This window comes from Crotalus tigris, unplaced genomic scaffold (genome assembly GCF_016545835.1).
Source record: "Crotalus tigris isolate CLP2741 ecotype Arizona unplaced genomic scaffold, ASM1654583v1 scf7180000020772.518028, whole genome shotgun sequence".
In the NCBI taxonomy this organism is placed as follows: Eukaryota; Metazoa; Chordata; class Lepidosauria; order Squamata; family Viperidae; genus Crotalus; species Crotalus tigris.
This window is the reverse complement of record NW_024098172.1, coordinates 107,449-128,145: the sequence shown is the minus strand read 5'-3', so window position 1 is coordinate 128,145 and position 20,697 is coordinate 107,449. Positions and strand designations below refer to the sequence as shown.

General features: G+C 44.1%; 1 protein-coding gene across 1 annotated transcript in view; it reads right to left on the bottom strand.

Annotated features, from left to right (window-relative positions):
• The window catches only part of RNF24 (ring finger protein 24), a 58,185-nt gene extending 39,958 nt beyond the window's left edge, over positions 1 to 18,227 (bottom strand). Inside the window, exon 1 of the mRNA XM_039368385.1 lies at positions 18,093 to 18,227. The gene's annotated coding sequence lies outside the window, so the exon portion shown is untranslated. The remainder of the gene's footprint in view (positions 1 to 18,092) is intronic.
• Positions 18,228 to 20,697: the final 2,470 nt, after the last annotated feature.

Sequence of the window (20,697 nt, the reverse complement as noted above, 5' to 3'; positions counted from 1 at the left end):
GTGCTCACTAGATGGTTCCATAATCCCCAGCCCTCATGGCAACACCTAAATTACTAACAGTTTCCTGCTTAGTTGCAAGCTCAGTTTTCCCAACCCTTTTACCCATGATTTGCTGAATCATGGTTTACACAACTCAATTTCCTGGACAACTCACAGGCCCATCGTGACTACAAACCCCATGGCGTCTATGAAAGAGGCAAGCGATGAAATATACGGGGAGGAAACATGCAAAGGTGGTGGGTTATGTACCTGTACCACATACAGCTAGTACTCTATTGACAAGCATTCGTTTAGCGACCTTTTGACATTGCAACGGCACGGAAGGGGAAAAGTGACTTTATGACCATTTTTTACACTTCCTCCCGCCCCACGATTTACCTCATCGAAATTCAGACCCTTGGCAATTGACTCATTTTTACGACGGCTGCAGTGTCCCTGGCGGGTCACGTGATCCCCTTCTGCGACCTTCTCACAGGCAAAGTCAAAGGGGGAAACCAGATTTGTTTAACAACCATGTTACTCACTTAACAACTGCAGTGACTCACTCAACAACAGTAGCAAGGAAAGTCGTAAAGCAGCGGTTTTCAACCTGTGGGTCGGGACCCCATTTGGGGTCGAACGACCATTTCATGGGGGTCGCCAAACCACGCTGTCCGCCATTTTTTTTCCCTTTTCCCTAGCTGTCCTACTCCCTCTTATTGGGGTCGTACGTCAAGGATCATCTGTATGAGGCAGGGGTCCTCAAAGATGGCCGCTTTAAGACAGGTGGACTTCAACTCCCAGAATTCCTCAGCCAGCCATGGGGAATTCTGGGAGTTGAAGTCCACCCGTCTTAAAGTGCCCAAGTTTTAGGACCCCTGGTATAAGGAGAGATAGAATAATAGAATAACATGAGTTGGAAGGGACCTTGCAGGTCATCTAGTCCAACCCCCCCCCCCAGCTCAAGCAGGAGACTCTACACCAGGGGTCTTCAAACGGGGCTGACTGAGGAATTCTGGGAGTTGAAGTCCACCCATCTTAAAGTGCCCACGTTTGAGGACCCCTGGTATAAGGAGAGATATGTCAATCATGTCTTCCAGGTTTGGCTTTTAGGAATTGGGAGCAAATTGGAACATGGGGAGGGGGTCATGCAAAGGTTGTGAGCACCTGTTATAACCACACTTCCTTTTAAGGTACCTCACAACTCCTGTGATGCTGACCCAAGCCAACCGCTCCGCTTTTGTTAAGATGGTTTTTAGAAAGTCTGGATCTTCGCCGCGTTTCCAGATTCCCTGCTGCTATTTGGCTAAGAGCGAAGTTCCGATTTCCATGTTTCTTGACTTCGAGGCTAATGTCAATATTTTGGAGCACTTCCACCCAACAGTTTGAGCTATTCTTATTTAAAATAATACAGAGCATGGTTGAGGAGTTCTCGCTTCTCGACACCCGCGGTTCGCCCACCTTTGCCCGCTATACCATTCCTGCCCAGTTCAAGCTCTGAGAATAGAATAGAAATAGAATAGAATAGAATAGAATAGATATTGGAATATAGAATAGAATAGCATAGCATAGCATAGCATAGCATAGCATAGCATAGAATAGAAAAAATGGAATGGAATAGGAATAGAATAGAAAAAATGGAATGGAATAGGAATAGAATAGAAAAAATGGAATGGAATAGAATTAAGAACTGAATGGAGTGGAGTGGAGTGGAGTAGAAATAAGAATGGAGCAGAGCTGAGCGGAGCCAAGCACAACAGAATAGAATAGAATGTGGAGTGGAGTGGAGTGGAGTGGAATGGAATAGAATAGAATAGACTAGACTAGAATAGAATAGAAAAAAATGGAATGTTTTTTTTTTAAAGAAAGGGGCACATATTTTCATGTTTGGTGGTTATGTAAGGAAGCACAGAGATATTGGCATATGGTTTGGGAATGGGTAACAGAAATGAGTATACAAAATATCCAGTATAAACCTGAGACATTGTTGTTAGGAGTTCTTGAAAATAATGTTAGTAAAGAAGATATGTATTTATTCACTCATGCGGTTACAGCGGCAAGAATTGTATTCGCTCAAAATTGGAAAGCTACGGCTATACCTAGTGAGGAATTCTTAATTCATAAAATTATGCACTGCACAGAATTAGATAGGTTAACTAAAAGACGGATTTTTACCAAATTTGGAACAAATTTTATAGATGGTGGGGGAAAAAATATGGAAGTCATTGTAATGAGATAAGTTAAGATTGAGATTAGAGTGATGTAATTGTAATGGGTTTTTTTATATTAGTAATTAATTGTGAATATGAACTGAGATGTATGTCAAATCTGATTTACCATGTTCAATGTTTTTAATTTTTGTTATTCAATAAAAAATATTTTTAATAAAAAAAAGAAAGAAAAAATGGAATGGAATGGAATAGAATTAAGAATTGAATGGAGTGCAGTGGAGTAGAAATAAGAATGGAGCGGAGCGGAGTGGAACAGAATAGAATAAAGAATGGAGTGGAGTGGAGTGGAGTAAAATAAAATAAAATAAAATAGAATTAGAGCAGAGCTGGAAGGGACCTTGGAGGTCTTCTAGTCCAGCCCCCTGCTCAAGCAAGAGAACCAAACCATCTCAGACAAATGACTGTCTTATCTGATTTCTCTCTTTAGCCTCTGAGTATCATCCAGAGATGTGCAGCTCCACTCCCAGAATTCTTAGCAACAGCCCGAATCTTGGTGGGGAATTCTGGGAGTTGAAGTCCCCTTATCAAGAAGGCATCCATGTTGAACGATATTCTACAGCAGACTTTCTCAGCCTCAATAACTAGGGATGAGACACGATAAGCTGTCTTCCAGGACTTGAGGAGCTGTCAGAAACAAGAAGGGGTCACCCTATTCTCCAAAGAACCTGAGGACAGGAGAAGAAGTAGTGTATGAAAGAGAGAAGCAACCTGGAATTAAGGAGAAATTTCCTGATAGAGAGGACAATCAACCAGTGGAACAGCTTGCCACCAGAAGCTGTGGGTGCTCCATCACTGGAGGTTTTTACGAAGAGACTGGACGGCCACTTGTCTGACATGGTATAGATCAGGAGTAGGCAACCTTGGCTCTTTTATGACTCGTGGACTTCAACTCCCAGAATTCCTCAGCCAGCCATGCTGAGGGGAAAGGGAAAGGTTTCCAAGCTGAGCCATGCTGGCTCAGGAATTCTGGGAGTTGAAGTCTACGAGTCATAAAGCGGCCTAGGCCTAGGCCAGAGATAGGTAACCTTGGCTCTTTTATGATTCGTGGACTTCAACTCCCAGAATTCCTGAGCCAGCCATGCTGAGGGGAAAGGGAGAGGTTTCCAAGCTGAGCCATGCTGGCTCAGGAATTCTGGGAGTTGAAGTCCACGAGTCATAAAAGAGCCAAGGTTGCCTACCCCTGGTATAGAGTCTCCCGCTTGTGCTAGGGCTGGACTAGAAGACCTCCAGGGTCCCTTCCAACTCTGTTATTCTGTAAATCCACGGTTTGGGTTTTTTTTAAGAATGCCGCAGGAGTTATTTTATTGACGTATTCGATAGAACTGTGATCTTGCACGCCTCGGATTCTTTACCAATCCTCTGCTTCCCTGGAGCTACGGAAGATAGTTAATTTCTATGTGGTGCATATTATACCATCAGCCCATCAATTGCCCAAGACCTTTGATAAGTTAATAAAGACAAAGCAACCGGTTCATTTCTCAAATTTTATGATCTGCTTGCTTTAATGCGCTTATCTCCACACAGGATGTGAGCTGCATCAAAACCACTGCAATACCGTAATAGGTTTACATGGTTCATTTCCTTCGCTGGAATTAATACAGAGAAGGCTGTTGTATTTAATGCCTCCTTCAACAGGAATCTATATGTACATCTACATCTGTCTGTCTGTCTATCCTATCTGTCCATATCCTGCCTATCTATCTATCTATCTATCTATCTATCTATCTATCTATCTATCTATCTATCTATCTATCTATCCATCCATCCATCCATCCATCCATCCATCCATCCATCCATCCATCCATCCATCCATCCAGTCTCCGACTTTGTCTGTCTGTCTGTCTGTCTATCTATATATCTACAGTGGGGCAAAAAAGTATTTAGTCAGCCACCAATTGTGCAAGTTCTCCCACTTAAAAAGATGAGAGAGGCCTGTAATTGTCATCATAGGTAGACCTCAACTATGAGAGACAAAATGAGAAAACAAATCCAGACAATCACATTGTCTGATTTGGAAAGAATTTTGGTGGCTGACTAAATACTTTTTTGCCCCACTGTATCTATTTATCTATCCTATCTATCTTTGTCCATCTATCTTTCTGTCTATCTTGTCTGTCTGTCTCTTCTACCTCACTGTCCATCTCTCTCTGTGTTATCTATCTATCCATCCATCCATCCTGACTTCCTTCTATCTATCTATCTATCTATCTATCTATCTATCTATCTATCTATCTACCTACCTACCTACCTACCTACCTACCTACCTATCATCTTGTGTCTCTTCTATCTCACTGTCCATTATCTCTGTCATCATCCATCCAGTCTTCGACTTTCCTCTATCTATCTATCTATCTATCTATCTATCTATCTATCTATCTATCCATCCATCCATCCATCCATCCATCCATCTCTATCTTTCCTCCAACCTTCCTATATCTCTATATATGCATCTAATCTATATATGATGTGTGTGTGTGTGTGTGTGTGTGTGTGTGTGTGTGTGTGTACTTCCACAATTCCCCAGGTAGCATTGGCTTCGTTTATAAGCTCGTACATCTCTTTGCAACGCAGCTGACCTGTCATACATGACATATAGGAAAGGAAAAATAGTTGACAGGTTCTGTGACAGCAAAGTTAAAACCCAAAGTCCTCTCTTCTCGCCTTCCCATCCCTGATGCTTCTTGGCTTCTCCTGCAGGGCAAAGCCGTACGTGTCAACCCTACTGAACAACTATGGGGGCGAAGTTCAAGGTCCCAATTGCTGACCAGAATGGTGAAACCCTGGAAACGTTCCCAGTCCAGGCTTTGTTGACACACAACTGACCTCAGCAGTTTGAAGGAGGAGGAGGCCACAGGGTCAGCTGAACCATCCATGACCCCATGGGTTTGCCTTAACGATGACCAACAAAGGTTATAACTAACCACGGGAGAAATATCTACAAAAGGCATCATCCAACGTGGACACCAGTCACAAGGAGAACTTCCGTTCACAGTCCCCAGGGATATACCAAGAGGTCAACTTTACACACCCCTCTGAGTCTTGTACAGGTAGTCCTCGACTTACGACTGCGACTGAGCCCAAAATATTTCGTTGCTAAGCGAGACATCTGTTAAATGAGTTTTGCGCATTTGTTAAGTGACTTTTACGAATTTTCTGGCCACGGTTGTTAAAGGAATCACTGCAGTTGTGAAGTTGCTAAGTGAATCCAGCTTCCCGGTTGATTTTGCTTGTCAGAAGGTCGCAAAAGGGGATCACGTGACCCCAGGCACACTGCAACCGTCATAAATACGAGTCAGTTGCCAAGAGTCTGAATCCTAATCATGTGACCGGTCTTAAGTGTGAAAAATGTTCCTTTTTTCAGTGACGGTCACTCAACGAATGAAGTTGAGGACTACCTGGAACTGTGAGACAGAGAGACAAGTAAAATAAATTTTGACTCAACTGGACGTGTTTCAAACTTTCAACATGTCTGGCTGGAACGTGATTAAACAGCTGGGGAAGATATGGTGGTCCAGAACTAACATCTGGAGAAGATTGGAAGAGAAGCATCTGTTGTGCTGGGTTTCTCCAAGACAAATCAGGAATCTTCTCCATCACCCACTTCCCAGTGAAAACGCGGGGATCATATGGATTTAATTGTTTTCTTAAGATCAAGCTTGACAGAAATAAGTGACTTATGAGTCCCGAGTTTTTCCTTCTTGCCATGTTGAGAAAAATTCAACCGGAGAGAGATTGCTCTTCGAAACTACAGTAGATCAGTAGAGAAGGAGTAGGGAACGATGGCCCTTTTATGATTTGTGGACTTCACCTCCCAGAATTCCTCAGCCAGCCATGACGGCTCAGGAATTCTGGGAGTTGAAGTCCACAAGTCATAAAGCAATCATAGTTCCCCATGCTGGCTCAGGAATTCTGGGAGTTGAAGTCCACAAGTCATAAAGGGGCCACAGTTCCCCTTGTTGGCTGAGGAATTCTGGGAGTTGAAGGCCACAAGTCATAAAGGGGCCACAGTTCCCCTTGTTGGCTGAGGAATTCTGGGAATTGAAGTCCACAAGTCATAAAGGGGCCACAGTTCCCCTTGCTGGCTGAGGAATTCTGGGAGTTGAAGGCCACAAGTCATAAAGGGGCCAGAATTCCCCACCTCTGCCTTTGACCAAACAGATCACTAATAGTAATTCTCTAAAGCAGAAGTCTCCAAACTTGACAACTTTAAGAGTTGTGAATTTCTACTCGCAGAATTCCCCGGCCAGCATGTGGAACTCTCATGTGATTCATTTAAGAACTGCATTATGCACTTAACAACTGTGGCAAAAAAGGACATAAAATGAGGCAAAAACCTCACTGAACTTACTCAGCAATGGAGATTTTCAGTTCAATTGTGATTGTATGACAACCTCTATATTTTCCTAATGGTTGTGTATGCAAACCTCAGCATTCCCTAGGTTGGTGATCTCAATAATAAAACAATAAAATTACAAGCAATAAATACACACACACACACACACACACACAAAGGGATATACTGGGAAAATTGGAAAGGCTGTAAGTATGCTTAATATTAGGACATCAGCGTTTATGCTACATTCACAAAAAAAGGTATTAGGTACCTTGTGTCTACCCACAGAGCAATTGCAGATAGTCCTTGACTTACAACAGTTCATTTAGTGACCGTTCAAAGTTGCAACGGCACTGGAAAGAAAGGGACTTATGACCATTGTTGACACTTACAGCCATTGCAGCATCCCCAGGGTCATGTGCTCAAAATTAGCATGCTTGGCAATTGATTCGTATTTATGACGGTCGCAGGGTCCCGGGGTCATGTGATCCTCCTTTTGCGACCTTCTGACACAGTCAGTGGGGAAGCCCAATTCACTTAACAACCGTGTGACTAACTTAACAACTACAGAGATTCCCTTAACAAGAAGATACTAGACAGCCATTTGTCTGAAATGGTATAGGGCACAGGTCGGCAACCTGCGGCTCCGGAGCCGCATGCGGCTCTTTGAGCCTTCCCCTGTGGCTCCCAGCCTCCTCTGCCTTTGCAGAGAGAGACAGAGACAGAGAGAGGCAATTGCGCTTCCCTGCCTCTCTCTCTCTCTCTCTCTCTCTCTCTCTCTCTCTCTCTCTCTCTCTCTGTGTGTGTGTGTGTGTGTGTGTGTGTGTGTGTGTTCTCTGAGGAGCTGAAAAGCTTACTGGGCGGAGCTCCTCCCTTTGCTGCGTCTCTGAAGGAAGCAGGAAGGGCAGGAGAGAGCTAGCTAGCCCAGCTAGGCTGACTCAGGAATTCTGGGAGTTGAAGTCCATGAGTCATAAAAGAGACGAGGTTGCCTACCCCGGAGGTTGTTGGAGAACAACTTGAAGCTTGCCAGGTGAGCAGCAGATAGGAGGGGGGGGAGAAAGAGAGAGAGAGAGACTGGGGGAAGAGGAGTGGCAGACCAAGGGTAGATAGAGAGGGAGGGAGAGAGAGACCCTTTTGACATCTAAAATGAAGATAACACTGCATATATCCTTTTTTTTACCTTTGTGTATATGTAATTTTATTCTCTTAAAGCATTCTCTTGGTGATCATTGTTTTAATAGTATGGATATTCCCAAGAGTCATATTTTTACTTTTATTTTTAATGTGTATATGTGTGTGTGTGTCTCTGTGTGTGTGTGTGTGTGTGTGTATATATATATACACATACACATACACACACACACATACACATACACACACCTATAATAAAGGTAAAAAAGGATATATGCAGTGTTATCTTCATTTTAGATATCAACAGGGTTTTACGGCTCCCAGTGTTTTGTTTTTGGTGGGAAACGGGTCCAAGTGGCTCTTTGAGTGTTTTGGGTTGCCTACCCCTGGTATAGGGTTTCTTGCCTGAGCAGGGGGTTGGACTAGAGGACCTCCAAGGTCCCTTCCAACTTTATTATTATTATTATTATTATTATTATTATTATTATTATTATTATTATTATTATTATTATTATTATTATTATTATTACATTCATTAGTTGCTCATCTCCCGGTCTCTGCAATCCCATTCTCCTTGGAAATTAAAAACAAAATTGGGCAACAACTCTTTGCATTACAAATCCCAGATTGTAACTAAACTTTCAATTCTGTCAAGAAGTCAGAGGGCATGGTTAATCTTTAATGTGACAGCAAACCAGCAATGGACGTTTCTCATCTGTCAGGTAATGAATTAAGTCAACTGCAAAACTTTATTTGAAAAAGGAACATGTCAAATGCTATCGGAAGAGAAGAAGCGGTAATACAGGTCATCCTGTATAATGCCTTGGTAAGGCCACACTGGGAATCCAGCATCCAGTTTTAGTCACCACGATGTAAAAAAGATGTTGAGACTGTAGAAAGAGTGCAGAGAAGAGCCACAAAGATGATCAGGGGACTGGAGACTAAAGCATATAAAGAACAGTGGCTGGAATTGGGGATGTCTAGTTTAATGAAGAGAAGGATGAGGGAGGACATGATAGCAGTCTTCCAGTATCTCAGGGGCTGTCCCAAAGAGGGAGTCAAGCTATTCTCCAAAGCGCCTGAAGGCAGGACAAGAAGCAATGGATGGAAACTAATTAAAGAGAAAAGCAACCTAGAACTAAGGAGAAGCTTCCTAACAGTGAGAAAAATTAACCAGTGGAACAACCTGCCTTCAGAAGCGGTGAATGCTACAACACTGGAAGTTTTTAAGAAAAGACTGGACAGCCATTTGTCCGAAATGGTATTGGGTTTCCTGCCTGAGCAGGAGGTTGGACTAGATGACCTCCAAGATACCTTCCAACTTTATTATTATTATTATAAAAGGGCCTTAGTTCCCCATGCTGGCTCAGGAATTCTGGGAATTGAAGTCTACAAGTCATAAAAGGGCCTTAGTTCCCCATGCTGGCGCAGGAATTCTGGGAGTTGAAGTCCACAAGTCATAAAGGGGTGATTGTTCCTCACCTCTGCTATATACCAAGACTTAAGATCTAATCAGGCCCACTTAAGATCTAGAGTGTTTCTCAACCTTGGCAACTTTACGATGGATAGATTTCAATTCCCAGAATCCCCTGGTCAGCATCCACCCATCTTTATAGTTTTCGGCCTGGTGAATACAGACTTCAATTCCCAGAATTCTTGAGCCAGCATGGGGAACTAAGGCCCTTTTATGCCTTGTGGACTTCAACTCCCAGAATTCCTGAGCCAAAATGGGGGGAACGATGGCCCCTCTATGACTCGTGGACTTCAACTCCCAGAATTCCTGAGCCAGCATGGCGAATTCTGGCCCCTTTATCACTTGTGGCATGGCATGGCATGGCCATGGCCCTTTATGGCATGGCACGGCATGGCCCTTTATCACTTGTGGCATGGCATGGCTGGCGCAGGAATTCTGGGAGTTGAAGTCCCCAGATCATAAAGGGGCCACAGTTCCCTACCCCTCATCTAAGAATTAGGGCGGAAGGGATTCTGTCACAATACAGCAACTAAAATTAAATTTGGATGTACAGAACTAAAGGCAACGCACTTCAGCAGAGCAATTCACAGGCCTGGGATAATTCTTTTCTTCAGCTGTGGGTCGAATCTGGTCCCTTGGGTTAATTTACCCATTGTGCAAATCCAGAGTTGGGGTTGAGTGTATTGTCTGAAAGGCGTCTGTGCATTATCCCCCCAGTTTAGCTCGCCCTCGCGCTGCCAGGCAACAGAAATGGACACATAAGCGCCCTCTAAAATAGTTATGCGATACCCATATCCACTTATGTCAATTGCGGAGAGTGGAAAGTAGATGATAAAATATTAAGTCCTGCCAGGACTGAGGTACGAAGTTTGGCAAGTGCTTCCCTTCAAAATAATTCCTCCATGTAAAACAGTGGTTCTCAACCTGTGGGTCGGGACCCCATTTGGGGTCGAACGACCATTTCACGGGGGTTGCCAAGCAACGCAGTCCGCCATTTTTTTCCTTTTCCTTAGCTGTGCTACTCCCTTTTATTCTTTCCAAAGCCAATAGGAATTGTCCAGGCTGTCTCTGCCCTGCTGAGCCCGCCAAAAGTCCCATTCTGCAAACGGTGCTGCACCAGTTGAGTAGTCCTTGACTTACGACCGGTTGAGTAGTCCCCGACTTACGACCGGTTGGGGGTCGCGGCATTAAAAAGGTTGAGAACCACTGATGTAAAGCCGTTCTTTCCAGGAAAATAATGAAAACTTTTTCCTTCTCCAAACTTCAGTTCGTGACATGCAGCTTTCCAAATCTGGGCCCTTGGGAGCTGCCGTACAGGCAGTCCTCGACTTACGGCAGTTCGTTTAGCGACCGTTCAAACTTGCAACCGCCCTGAAAAAAGTGACATGACTTTTTTGCACTTTGGAACCACTTGCACCCAGCCCCACGGTCGCGTGATCAAAATTCGGACGCCTGGCAACCGACTCGCATTCATGACGGTTGCCGTGTGTCCTGGCTCCCCTCTGGCTACCTTCTTCTAACCAGCAAAGGAAATGGGGCAGTCGAGGACTACAATTCCAATGTTTTACAACCAGCTCCCGCTTATGGGAAAATTCTGAGATCGGTGAGCTAAAAATATCTGGATGATCCCAGGTTAAAAAACTTGGCAACGTTAAGACTGGTGGACTTCCACAAGTCTTACAGTTGCCAAGTTTGAAGACCCCTGTCCCAGGTGAACAGGCCTAGAGCGCAAGGATGAAGCCTTCGCACTACTGTTTTGCTGACAAAAATCGGCAGGAGAGTTTCTCCAGTTTTAGAGAGGGGAATATAATAAAATTGTAGTGTAAGCACTAGGATAAGCTTAATTCTTTCTTTTTTAAAAACAAAAAACGTCCCCTCGAATTGATCCCTACTGAGGCAGAATATTCTGGCAGTGTCGTGCCATCAATACAATTCTTCCCTGCTGGGAAATGAAGTGATGTGCCCAGCCATAAAAATATTGCCCATCCCTGCAATCACCTCAGATGAGTCACTGGTTACACATAGCTGGGAATAAGCAGCTTGTCTAAAGCATTTTAATGAGTTTGGGGCAGAGAGGCAAGATCCCTATAGAGAATAGAATAGAATAGAATAGAATAGAATAGAATAGAATAGAATAGAATAGAATAGAATAGAATAGAATAGAATAGAAATGGAATAGAAATGGAATAGGAATAGGAATAGAATATAGAATAGAATAGAAAATAGAATAGAATAGAAAATAGAATAGAATAGAAAATAGAATAGAATGGAATGGAATGGAATGGAATAGAAATGGAATAGGAATAGGAATAGAATATAGAATAGAATGGAATGGAATGGAATAGAAATGGAATAGGAATAGGAATAGAATATAGAATAGAATAGAATAGAATAGAATAGAATAGAATAGAATAGAATAGAAATGGAATAGAAATGGAATAGGAATAGGAATAGAATATAGAATAGAATAGAAAATAGAATAGAATAGAAAATAGAATAGAATAGAAAATAGAATAGAATGGAATGGAATGGAATAGGAATAGAATATAGAATAAAATAGAATAGAATAGAATAGAATAGAAAATAGAATGGAACATAGAATATAGAACAGAATACGAGAAGACAGAATAGAGAATAGAATAGAATATAGAAAACAGAAAAGAATATAGAATATAGAATAGAAAATAGAGAATAAAGAATACGAAAAGACAGAATAGAAAATAGAATATAGAATAAAATACGAAATGACAGAATAGAAAATAGAATATAGAATAAAATACGAAATGACAGAATAGAGAATAGAATATAGAAAACAAAAAAGAATATAGAATATAGAATAGAATGGAATATAGAATAGAATAGAAATGAAATAGGAATAGAAATCGAATATAGAATAGAATAGAAAATAGAATGGAATATAGAATATAGAACAGAATACGAAAAGACAGAATAGAGAATAGAATATAGAAAACAGAAAATATAGAATATAGAAGAGAAAATAGAGAATAAAGAATCCAAAAAGACAGAATAGAAAATAGAATATAGAATAAAATACGAAATGACAGAATAGAGAATAGAATATAGAAAACAGAAAAGGATATAGAATATAGAATATAGAATATAGAATATAGAATAGAATAGAATAGAATAGAATGGGACCCTGGAGGTCTTCTAATCCAGCCCCTCACTCAAGCAAGAGAACCTACACCATCTCAGACAGATGATTGTCCAGTCTCTTTTTAAGAACCTCCAGCGATGGAGCGCCCACAATTTCTGGTGGCAAGCTGTTCCACTGGTTCATTCTACAGGCAGTCCTCAACTTACGGCCACAACCGAGCCCAACATTTCTGCTGCTAAGCGAGGCGATTGTTAAGCGAGTTTTGCCCCATTTCACGACCTTTTAAGCCCATCACTGCAATTGTTAAGTTAGCAACACGGTTGTTTAAGTGACTCTGGCTTCCCGGTTGATTCTGTTTGTCCGAAGGTCGCAGAAAGGGGTCGCGTGAGTCCGGGGGAACACGGCAACAGTCATAAATATTTATGAACCGGCTGCCAAGCATCTGAATTTTGATCATGTGACCATGGGCATGTGGCAACGGCCGTAAGTGTGAAAAGATGGTCCACGAGTCGCTTTTTTTCCAGTGCCGTTGTAATTCCGATCGGTCACTAAACAAATTGTTGTAAGTCAAGGACTCCCTGTATGGCTATTATCTTCCTATCACTAGGATACAACAGCTCTACTCTGGAGACTGTGCCTGGTTGGCTTTATCATTACTCTTTTCTAATGAGTTTTTCTTTTGGAAGAAGAAGTAAATTTACGGGGCAGTCCAGAGGTGGGGAAGAAGTTTGAAAATTAACCCACCGGGCCCTGTTAAAAGAGCTACACATCTACTTCATATACCACTTATTAATGTTTAATTCCAAGAAAACATCCCGTCCTCAATATGTGCAGAAAACATCCTATGAATAAGGCAGGAAAAAGGGGTGTGAGGTAAACTCCCTACAGGGATGACAACAGGAAGAGGAGAGGAAGGAAGGAAGGAAGGAGAGACAGAGAGGGGGAAAGGAAAGTAAGGAAGAGGGAAGAGAAGGGAAGGGAAGGGAGAGGGAAGGAAGAAGGGAAGGAAGAGGGAAGGGAAGGGAAGGAAAGAAAAGGAGAGAAGGGAAGGGAAGGAAAAGGAGTGAGAAGGAAGAAGGGAAGGGAAGGAAGAGAGAAGGGAAGGGAAGGAAGAGGGAAGGGAAGGAAAGGGAAGGAAGAGGGAAGGGAGAGAGAAGGAAGAAGGGAAGGAGAAGGGAAGGAAAGAAAGGAGAGAAGGAAGGGAGTGAGAAGAAGAAGGAAGGGAAGGAAGAGGAAGGGAGAGAGAAGGAAGAAGGGAAGGAGAAGGGAAGGGAAGGAAAGAAAAGGAGAGAAGGGAAGGGAGTGAGAAGGAAGAAGGGAAGGGAAGAAAGAGGGAAGGGAAGGGAAGGAAAGAAAAGGAGAGAAGGGAAGGGAAGGAAAAGGAGTGAGAAGGAAGAAGGGAAGGGAAGGAAGAGAGAAGGGAAGGGAAGGAAGAGGGAAGGGAAGGAAAGGGAAGGAAGAGGGAAGGGAGAGAGAAGGAAGAAGGGAAGGAGAAGGGAAGGAAAGAAAAGGAGAGAAGGGAAGGGAGTGAGAAGGAAGAAGGGAAGGGAAGGAAGAGGGAAGGGAGAGAGAAGGAAGAAGGGAAGGAGAAGGGAAGGGAAGGAAAGAAAAGGAGAGAAGGGAAGGGAGTGAGAAGGAAGAAGGGAAGGGAAGAAAGAGGGAAGGGAAGGGAAGGAAAGAAAAGGAGAGAAGGGAAGGGAAGGAAAGGGAGTGAGAAGGAAGAAGGGAAGGGAAGGAAGCGAGAAGGGAAGGGAAGGAGGAAAGAAGGGAAGGAAAGAGGAAAGGGAAATGAGAGGGAAGGGAAGGAAAGGGAGAGAGAAGGAAGAAGGGAAGAAAAGGGAAGGGGAAGGAAGAGCGAAGGGAAAGGAAATCAATTCCTTCTGAAGTGGAATATTCCGGCACAATCATGCCACTCATAAATAAATAAATAAATGACACGCCCCAAGGGATCATCTTGGAAAACGATTAAAATACATTTGCTCTGGCATAAATAGATAAATAAGTAAACCATGACATGCAAAATCTCGGAAAAGATGAAACAGAATTTACTGGGACAGCCCTGTTCAAAGCCTTTTCTGTTCAGAGACTAGGCCAGGGGTCGGCAACCTTGGCTCTTTTATGACTCGTGGACTTCAACTCCCAGAATTCCTCAGCCAGCATGGCTCAGCTTGGAAACCTCTCCCTTTCCCCTCAGCATGGCTGGCTCAGGAATTCTGGGAGTTGAAGTCCACGAGTCATAAAAGAGCCAAGGTTGCCCTACCCCTGGACTAGGCCTAGGCCGCTTTCTGACTTATGGACTTCAACTCCCAGAATTCCTGAGCCAGCCATGCTGAGGGGAAAGGAGAGTTTCCAAGCTGAGCCAGGCTGGCTCAGGAATTCTGGGAGCTGAAGTCCACGAGTCATAAAAGAGCCAAGGTTGCCTACCCCTGGCCTAGGCCTAGGCCGCTTTATGACTCGTGGACTTCAACTCCCAGAATTCCTGAGCCAGCATGGCTCAGCTTGGAAACCACTCCCTTTCCCCTCAGCATGGCTGACTCAGGAATTCTGGGAGTTGAAGTCCACGAGTCATAAAAGAGCCAAGGTTGCCTACCCCTGGACTAGCCTGACAAATGAGAAAGGCAGAGCAAAGCAAACAGAAGAGGTAAAGAAGGAGAGCTGTCTGGCAACGCGGCTTCAGAAGTCCCCAAATAATAATAATAATCAAGAATTAAGATCCTAAAGCTCAGCATTTAGCAGGGATCCTGCACCAGGTAACCCCCCCCCCCAAAGGTGTTCCCGCGGGTTGTTAAGCAAAGTTTTGGGCAGGATTTCGGAAGGGCAGATGAAAAAAGGGAGGAAGGCAGGAAGGGCATCCCGCCATCGCCAAATCTTGCCACGGGTTCTTTTCACACATCCACACACCACAACGCACGCAACATGAGCGACGGGACCCTGGGTATTTGCACAAGGACGAGCAGGGAGTCAACTCAAGGAGTGAGTGGACCACACCAGCCAGAGGCACAAACATCCATGAGCAAAACCAGTTGTTCTGCTAAGCTCTTCTCCAGCTGCAATTTTAAAGCTCCCTCTCTCAGCCAGGCCTGCGGCTTTCATTTCATTTCATTTTTTATTTCTTCCTTCTTTCCTGTCTGTCTCTCTCTCCCCCTTTCGTTCTTTCCTTCTCTCTCTCCCCTTTCCTTCCTTCTCTTCTCTTTTTTTGTTCCTTTTCCTTTCTTTTTCTTTCTTCCTTCCTTCTCTCTCACTTTTCCTCTCCTTTCCTTCCTCTCTCCCGTTTCTTTCCTTCTCTCTTCTTTCTTTCCACTTTTTTCTTTTTCTTTCTTGCTTTTCCTTCCTTTCCTTCTCTCTCATCTTTCTCTTTCTTTCTTTCTCTTTCTTTTTCTTTCTTTCTTTCTCTTTCTCTTTCCTCTTTCTTTCTAGTAATAGTAGTAAAGTTGGAAGGGACCTTGGAGGTCATCTAGTCCAACCCCCTGCTCAGGCAGGAAACCCTACACCATTTCGGACAATGGCTGTCCAGTCTCTTCTTAAAAACTTCCAGTGTTGGAGCATTTACTGCTTCTGGAGGCAGGCTGTTCCACTGATTAATTGTTCTCACTGTCAGGAAGTTTCTCCTTAATTCTAGGTTGCTTCTCTCCTTGATTAGTTTCCATCCGTTGCTTCTTGTCCTGCTCTCAGGTGCTTTGGAGAATAGTTTAATTCCCTCTTCTTTATGGCAGCCCCTGAGATATTGGAATACTGCTATCATGTCCCCCCTTGTCCTTCTCTTCGTTAAACTAGACATACCCAATTCTAGCAACCGTTCCTTATATGTTTTAGCCTCCAGTCCCCTAATCATCTTTCCTTCTCTCTCTCTCTCTTTTACTTTCTTTCCCTTTCCTCCTTCCCTCCCTCCCTCCCTTTCCTTTTTTGCAAGAAAAGTGGATGCCTTCTGCCACGCCAACGCCTGGCCTCCTCGGTGTCCAGACACACAAGGGACACTTCGTGTCTGACCCCCCTTGCCCAAAGCCAGGAGATTGCGTGGCCAAAGCTTTCCTCCAGCAGGTTTTGAAAGACGCACAGCTGGGTGGTCTGCTTTAAGACTTCTGAAGCCCAGACAGAGGGAAAGAGAACAAGATCTCTTGGAATTTCAAGTGTGTGTGTGGGGGGGGGGAGAATTTTTTTCTCTGAGTTGCTTTCTCGCTCTAGAGGCCGGATCAATATAAACCAGAGCTGAACGGGCAGCACGCTCGGATAACAGCCAAATGAAATAGCAAGGACTGAATTAGAAATTAGGGCAGTACCATGGGGAGCTGCCCTCCCCCTCCCTTTCTCCTGTCCACCCCCCCCTCCCCAGGCAAGGAAAGGGGGAAGGCAGCCCCTCCCTACAAAACATCCCAGCCAAGACAAAACAGCGAGCCATGGCATTGCAAAAGTACAACGCAGCCACCTTTTCAATGAACCTATCCACACTTTCGCAGCTTCTGGGATATCCCCACTGCCCAAAAGACCCGGTGGGGGTGATGCACCTCATTGCTCTGGAAGGACCCCTCCTCCCTCCCCCCCCCCCGTTTTCCTAGCCAGATCCCAGAGGCAAAAGGCAAGTCCGGGACTTGACGGAGCAGGTGCCAATGCGGTGATCCTACGGAGGCAACTAAAGAAAGTACAACTAAAGAAAAGGAAAGTCCCCCAGCAGGGGGGGGAATCATCCCGGTACCCCAACTCCACCAGTAGATCCAGGGACCCCTGAAATGGGGTGCACTTGGAAAGATCGCCCAAGAAAGCAAGCCAAGATCGTTCCAGGGGGCAGAGGAGAACACGGATCTGCTGCGTCTTCTCCCCCCCCCCCATCTCCTGCTCTCCTAGCAGAAGAGGGACCCTACCTCAATGGGGTCATGGGGGGGGGGAAATCCATTTTATGAAGTCCTGGAGCCAAACAGCCTCTGCCCCATCTTGACAGGGGGAGGAGAGAGTCTTTGTGGTCTGAGAGCTGTCCAGTTTAGGGGCATTTTCTCAGCCACCTCAGGCTGGAAGGCAAGCCGGACGGACCCCCCCCCCCCACTCCCTCCTTGCAATTGCCAAGATCAGCCCCAAATTGCTAGGAGACCCCCCCCCCCAGCTCTCCTCCCCTTCCATCCTAATCCCCTTACCCCAAAGGCAGAAAGGTTGCCGGTGTTTCATCCCCGGAGGTTTTTTTTTAAAAGAAGAGACTGGACATCCACCTGTCTGAAATGGTCTAGGGCTCTAGGGTCTCCCGCTGGAGCAGGGGGCTGGACTAGATGACCTCCAAGGTCCCTCCCTTCCAGCTCTTGTTCTGATTTTGGGGGAGAGGAGAAAAACAGATCCTTTCCCTTACTTTTATCCTTCCTTCCAGCCCCCTAAAACTATCTTCAGGTTGGGCACCCACCCCTCCTTCTCCCCAGCACCAGGTGGGACTACAACTCCCATCTTCCCCTGCAAGAAGCCCCCCCCAACCAATTTGATCCTCTCCTTCAGCCACGCAATCCAGAGGAAGAAGAGGGAAGGGGGGGGAAAAACCAGCACCAGCAGCCGCGGATGATGGGCATTGCAGTCCATCCTAAAGAGAAGACGCCCCTCGCCGGAGGGGCCGATCAGCCACCGCAATTCCTTTCTCTCGACCTCCCCCCTCCCCAAAACGGGGCCACTCACCCCGTTTTCTCTCGCAAGGCGAAGGTCTGGGCAATGAATCGAGGCTCCCTTGGCAGTTTTGCACGCGTGCACCGAAGGGTTCCCCCCCCCCGCAATGAAGCAAGCGGGGCTCGGCGCAAAGCCTCTCCCTGCCCCCCCCTAAAAAGAAAAACCGGGGAGGGGGCCGCCGGAGGGACTCCTTACCTGCAAAAGATGCTCCAGCTCCTGCGCCGGCGGAAGAGCACTGAGGCGCCGCGAACGTTCCAATGCCGCTTTACAGCGCTCGGCTCGAGGACGCCGCCAACTCAGACCCGACACGGCAGGGAAAAGTTCCCGGATGTAAACCGCTCCGCCCCTCCTCTTCAGTCGTGCCTCTCTCCGACCCGCCCTTGACTCCGGCCGGAGACGGGCAAGCCGACGGCTTCGTCCTTTCCAGTGCGCAGGCGCGAGGGCGAGTTTTGCTGACTGAATGGAAGTTTGGAATTTTTTTTTAATTTTTTTTTTTTAAACTTCGACCATCCAAAGTCGCTTTTTTTTGGTTTTTTGTTTTTCATGCGTTCGATGAACGCGTTTATTTAGGGAGCAAAGGCCCTTCCCTGACCTGGTGCCCTCCAACAGACCAGGAGGGCGCCAGGTTGGGGAAGCCTGCCTAGGCTTCTATCGGAGAGGCAATCAACCTTTTTAATGCACGTATTTCTCTCTGCAGAAATGGGCACGGCGCCTGCGCTCAAGGAAGTTTACAATTCAGCAAAGGAGAGTAAAGCTATAGTAATTCCACAAAACTGGAGAAGAGACTGGACTGCCATCTGTCAGAAATGGTGTATGATCTCTTGCTTGGGCAGGGGGTTGGACTAGATGACCCACAAGGTCCCTTCTAACTCATTCTATTCTATTCTATTCTATTCTATTCTATTCTATTCTATTCTATTCTATTCTATTCTGTTCTGTTCTGTTCTATTCTATTGTTTTTCCATTCTCTTCTCTTCTATTCTATTCCATATTCCATATTCCATTCTATATTCTATTCTATTCCATATTCCATTCTATATTCTATTCTATTCTATCATATTCTATTCTATTCTATTACATATTCCATATTCCATTCTATATTCTATTCTATTCCATATTCCATTCTATATTCTATTCTATTCTATTCTATTCTATTCTATTCCATATTCCATTCTATATTCTATTCTATTCTATTCTTTTCCATATTCCATATTCCATTCTATATTCTATTCTATTCTATTCTATTCTATTCTATTCTATTCTATTCTATTCTATTCTATTCTATTCTATTCTATTCCATTCCATTCCATTCCATTCCATTCCATTCCATTCCATATTCTATTCTATTCTATTCCATTCCATATTCTATTCTATTCTATTCTATTCTATTCTATTCTATTCTATTCTATTCTATTCTATTCCAGCTGGGTGACTTTGGGCTAACCACCAGAAGATGGTGAATTCTAGTTCTGCTTCAAGCATTAAAGCCATCTGGGTGATTTTGGGCCAATGACCAGGAGGCAATGAGTTCTAGTCTTGCCTTAGGCATGAAAGTCAGCTGGGTGGGTGACTTTGGGTGTTCAGTGCCGTCTTAGATATGAAAGCCAGCTGGGTGATCTTGGTCCAGTCCCTTTTTGTCAGCCCAACCTACCTCAAAGGGTTGTTGTGGGGAATATAAGTAGGAGCATTATGTATGTTTGCCTCGTATTATTCGTAAAAATAATAAAGATGGGAGATAGATAAATAGATAGACAGCCAGACAGATAGATAGATGATATTATATATATATAATATCATATATATATTTGCTGCTCAAAGCACGAAGCTGAAAACACCAGCCTGAAGATGACAAATGGGACTTCGTCGAAACGTCGCCAAGACACTTCCAATTTTACGCGGGAGAAAACCCGAACAACCAAAGACCTACATACAAATACCCGTGAAAACCTCAGAAAAATATATATATATATATATCCTTAATATCATTAAAAATGGGAATCCTGGGCATATCAATAAAAATATAAGAAAAAGGAACACCAGGATAAAAATAAACAGGACTGTTTAATATAAACAAGCCTGTGAGTAAAAAAGTTACTTACTGAGCTTTCATCAGCCAAACTACTGACATCGTCAGAGTTAGAATGCTAGGTGATATAGATAGATAGATGGATAGATGGATAGATAGATAGATAGATAGATAGATAGATAGATAGATAGATAGATAGATAGATAGATAGATAGATAGATAGATAGATATGTATATATGTAGGTCTTTGGTTGTTCGGGTTTTCTCCCGCGCAAAATTGGAAGTGTCTTGGCGACGTTTCGACAAAGTCCCATTCGTCATCTTCAGGCTGGTGTTTTCAGCTTTGTGCTTCGAGCAGCAATGTGTGGTCTTAGCTGTTTCTTCCTTTTAACTGCCAGTGGGAAGGAAGAAACAGCTAAGACCACACATTGCTGCTCGAAGCACGAAGCTGAAAACACCAGCCTGAAGATGACGAATGGGACTTCGTCGAAACGTCGCCAAGACACTTCCAATTTTACGAGAAATAAATAGATGGATAGGTAGGCAGATAGAGAGGTAGATAGATAGATAGAGAGGTAGATAGATAGACGTAGATAGAGATAGAGAGGTAGATAGAGAGGTAGATAGACAGATATAGATATAGATAGATAGAGAGGTAGATAGATAGATAGATAGATAGATAGATAGATAGATAGATAGATAGATAGATAGATAGATAGAGGTAGATAGAGAGACAGACCGATATAGAGATAGATAGATAGAGAGAGAGAGAGA